The following is a 5,292-nucleotide window of genomic DNA, read 5'->3' on the forward strand; positions in this document are numbered from 1 at the left end:
AACCAATAAGCGTGCATGGTCCACCACCTGCAATAATTCAACATTTTTAAGTAAATCATTGATACACCATAAATCTATATTAGCGCCACTACGGCAGTCACTCATACCAGAACAGTCGCACACTGGCCATCACACTAGCACTCGTATAGGGTCAATGCAAAAATGTATATCTGTTCGTTACGAAAGGTCATTACAAAAATGTTGCTTTGTTGGTTACGTTTTTACGTTAAAATTATTAATAATTTTAAATTTAAAGAGTGCTACTGGTTACAGGTTAAAAATTAATTATCATTCGCACAAACAAAGAGCTGCTCCGCTCTGGTCTGCCAATGCATGCCAACGTGGCTTTCTCCTAGTATACAATACACTATATGTAAGTGCATACAGAATTCGTACTGCGTAAATTTATTGTGTAGCAAATTGAAACCTTGCCTGTGTACAAAGCATTCGTGTGCACATTAGATTTGCTGCTTTTCTTGATTTTATAGCCTATTCCACCTTCAATAAGCCCATTCTTTTCCGTTGTGGTTGTTTTATTATGGCCCAGATGATCATACTGTATCGACTTCATACGAGTGCACTCTCCTTCTTTGTTATGTTCGGTAAATTCTTGGATCTTTTTGCAAACCAAACCCCGCCTGATGTCCGGTCAAGCCTCTAAGTAAATGATACCGCGATCTACAGGAGACCGGGTAGCTTCCCTCATGTCCATTTTTGTCTGGCCTGTTGCTTCATCTATTTATAGCAATCACATTGGCCAGAAAGATAGACATAAGACAAAGAAGTCAACGAAAGCTTTCCGTTAACATCATTGTTAAAAGGTCCACAAAGCACAGCCAGTACACGATATTATTTTCATTTTTGAGAGCACACCAACGATAAATCTCCAGAAGTGATGTTCAAAACCCGTTCAAATATGCAAAGCCCCGCGAAAAAACCTAAACCCTCTCCGTCAGAACCTACCAACACCAAACCGGCACCGTCGGCACCTGATCTAAAAGATGGCGGTGGAATTGATGTCGGTATCCTAAAAAACGGTCTCCCTGCAGAAGGAACAGCTTTGCAAGTTATTGTAAGTTTTATAGCTTTAACCGTAAAATTTGTTTTGTATTTCATGGTTATAAATGTACATTTTACATCGAGTTTCATAAAATCCCTTTTTCATAAAGTTCTGTTTATTTTCATTGTATAATTACCCCAACATTAATTTAGGCGCATACAGTGCCAAAAGGTCACAAACTTAGCAAACTTCTGGGTACCGGATATTTGTTCGAATTTGCTAATTTTTTGAAAAATAATTTTTTGCTACATTAAAATAATTTATTTTTACAATGTAGGCCCTGGAAGAGAATAACGCGTTCACGCTCTGGGATGGAGTACAATAACTGGTCGGAGTAAAAATCAAGCAGCTTCCATCCGGTTGCACAAATGAAAAACTGCTCTGGAGCGTTATTCGAATTAAAAAGCGCCGCACATACAGGTACAAGAATTTTAGTTACCCGTATGGTCGTTTGAGTGAGCCACTATGGTAAGTCAATGAGGGATGGTCGTATGAGTGGGCCACCTTAAATATTTTTTTCCCGAAACCGATTTTCTTCCGGTTTTCTTCTTTATCTGACCATGCAAGACTTACCCTTCACAGAGTACTTGAAATTTTAAAAAAAGGTTGAGCCGTTCTCTTGCAATTGCGACGTAAAAAAATCAGTGACGAAAGCGCTTTAGCCACGCCACCGAAGCCACTGCACTACACCAAGAAAAGTGTAGCCACTGCCACACATGTGCGGCTGTTGTGAACGACACATGTGCACAATGTCGTAACGCTTCAGTTCAACGTACAAAGGTCAATTTTGATGGCATATATTAAAATGAAGGCATAATTTTAAATAAAATCAAATAAATCTAAACCGAATTGCTCAGCAGCACAGCAGCACTACACTAAGAAAAATGCAGTCACGATCGCTGATGCGCTGCTGAGCAATTCAGTTTAGATTTATTTGATTTTATTTAAATTTATGCCTTTACTTCATCCAAATTGACCTTTGTAAGTTGAACTGAAGCGTTATGACATTGTGCACATGTGTCGTTCACAACAGCCGCACATGTGTGGCAGTGGCTACACTTTTCTTGGTGTAGTGCAGTGGCTTCGGTGGCGTGGCTAAAGCGCTTTCGTCACTGATTTTTTTACGTCGCAATTGCAAGAGAACGGCTCAACCTTTTTTTAAAATTTCAAGTACTCTGTGAAGGGTAAGTCTTGCATGGTCAGATAAAGAAGAAAACCGGAAGAAAATCGGTTTCGGGGAAAAAATATTTATGGTGGCCCACTCAAACGACCATCCTCATTGACTTACCATAGTGGCCCACTCAAACGACCATACGGGTAAATATAAAGCTTTGTCAGCCCAATAATCTCTTTAACTTAAATCGCAACTCCAACCAACCTCTTTACTTATGGCTCCTACCTAAATATCACCTACTCGTACGGTCGTTCGGTTGGCCCCCTATAGTAAGTAAATCGGCACTGGTCCTTCAAAGTAGACTGGCCACAATTTATTATAAATTCCACAGAATCATTTTCTTCCGGTTTTCGTCTTTACGCAAATCAGCATCACGTACTCTATATATTCAAATTTACTGCACTGCACAATGATTAATGCAGTCACCGCAGACATATGCGGCTTCGCTCTGTAAATAACAGATGCGCACAGCGAAATAGCGTGGCATGGTTTAATTGTTTCGTCACTGTTTTTTAACATCGCAATTGCATGAAAACGGTTCAACATTTTTAAGAATTTAAAATACTATGTATAGATTACATATCTGATTTGCATAAGGCAGAAAACCCGAAAGAAATCGGTTTGTGTTTTGCAAAATTTTTTAGCACTAAAGTCCATATCACTGAACTGATCATCGTCGCCACTCCGGAAGCTTCCCAGTTCAAAAAAATCCAAGGTTTGGCCGACATCCATACCACCGGAAACGATTTCGCAACCAATTCCACATCTGATCCAACAGCTGACGCTTTAACTGAACTCAAAAAACTCAAGGAAGGAGCTGTAAAGTGTGTTTTTTAAATGAAAAGCTAAAATTACTGCTACTTAATAAACATATGCTATGTCTTCGTTTAATTATTTCAGCAAATTGCGGCTCATTGTGTCTCACAACTTCGGCAGAAAATTTGCGCAGAAAGATGGAAAACCATACCATAAGATCCTCGTCACTGATGGCTGTGAATCAGCAACGGTCATGCTGTTCGAAAAAGAATGCGAAAGATTCAAAGACATTCCTCCATGTGCTAATGGCGAGGCAAGTGTCTCAAGCGAATTAATCTAACTATATGTCACACATAACACACAAATGTACTACAGTAGTTTAGCCACTTCCTCTTATTCTTGCATTTATATTTAGTTTCTTAAAATTGCTCTCTCTCTCGCTTAAGATTGTTATTATCTCCAACGGATCCGCAACAAAAAACGCCCAATACAAAGCCGGGGCAACCACAGATTGGCAAATTTTGCTAAAATCTACCATCAGCAGCATTGAATTCACCGGCCATACTTTCCCGAAAAACGTTCAACTTGGTCAGCTCAAAGACATCCGCGCGATTATCAAACCGGAAGAGCAAAGTAAAACAACGTTTTCGGATAACTGTATTTTACATTGAAAATCATATCCCGTTTTTTAAATTTTGTACTTACCAGATACTTATAGCAATTAAATATTAAACACTTCTCATAATATCAGTTATTTATAATAAATATTTTCAAAAATCACTAAATATTTCACTTAAATTATTTTAGCATTCTTCGGTCTCGTCGAGGAAATTGACAAAGTGGACAAAACAGAGAGCAAAGCGGAGCGCCTCATTTACCTTCGGGATATGGATGCCGATGAAAAGATAAGCCTCAAAGTTATGGGCGACCTGGTGCGACAGTGTTTCTTCAGTTGCTAAACTTCTACTCTCATACAGTGGCAACTTTTGCAAAACATTCTAATTTTTATAGGCATGGTGCCTTACGAAAGACCGATACCAAAACCGTGTGCTGGCGTTTCGTGGACTTACCATTCTAAACCAAACGATGCTCGTGACCAAACCAGATCACACAGTTTTTTATCCAACTGACCATCCGTCCGCAAAAGACATCGAAGCGTCTTTTTCCGAATTTTTTTAGTACTTTGCATCTTTTACATAACAACTTTCCGAAATGTTTCTCTAATCATCCATCTTACTGCTTTACTCTTTTCATTATATTAGGTTAACACTAATTTTTCATTTTTCCAGTTATACCAACGTATACTGCATGATCAGTACATGTACTTACCTTATATTTTTATGTCATCAAGAACAAAACTTCAAATTATCAAACCAACTGCTCGTTGGATTTACCATGCTATTTGCCTGAACGTATTTACCAATATGTACCCTGTGCTAGCAATCTTACATTTTGCAAGCAGTTTTAAACATTAATAAAAACGCGAAAAGCTAAAACAAAGTGTGTTCATACCGCATGCAATATTATAAACTTATAGAAGTGACCCGGTACATCCCACCAAATTCGTGCACTTAACTCTACTTTACTTACTTTACTTTACTTTACTTACTTTACTTTACTTTACTTACTTTTTTTTAGTACAGTACTTATGCAAAACATCGTGTACAAATAATCCATCATACAGTGTACTAAATACATTTACGTATTACCGATGTCGCAGCCCATCTCACACGAGCCGGTACTCAGTTTTAATGTCTCCAGCAAAAAAAGTACTCCGGGCGTATAGTAGTATTACTGGTGTTTTACGGGTTGCAATGGTCAGTACAATTACTAAACCGCCAGCCAGCTCATGGACTGACCACCGCTAACGGTAACTAATTCTTATTTTCTATTCCATATCAACAGTTATTTCTCCATCACAATTATGTTAGTTTATAAGTTCTAGTTTCCGAGTATGAGCGAAGAAGCATCAACCCTCAGATTCTAAAAATCTAAAAGAATATGAAATTAATAGACAGCAGACGATGTAAAGTGTACCTGTACAGTCTTGCAGTAACATTGGTAATGACTGCGGTCTGTCTTCATGTGAGCCAGAAAGGAACAGTAACTAGTGAACAAAGCTCACCATGGACTTCAGTTCCGGTAAATTTGCATCTATGTACTCCATCAAAACAGTCGCTATGATAAAATTCAACTTACTGCTCCAGCCGTGTTCTCCTGTGTTTATACAATGTACAAGTACAGTCTTTGGCTCACTGCGAAATTTTAAATGATACATCAGGAATTGCGAACAAATCATAAC

This window comes from Paramacrobiotus metropolitanus, unplaced genomic scaffold (assembly GCF_019649055.1).
Source record: "Paramacrobiotus metropolitanus isolate TYO unplaced genomic scaffold, Prichtersi_v1.0 Parri_scaffold0000024, whole genome shotgun sequence".
Classification (NCBI taxonomy): domain Eukaryota; kingdom Metazoa; phylum Tardigrada; class Eutardigrada; order Parachela; family Macrobiotidae; genus Paramacrobiotus; species Paramacrobiotus metropolitanus.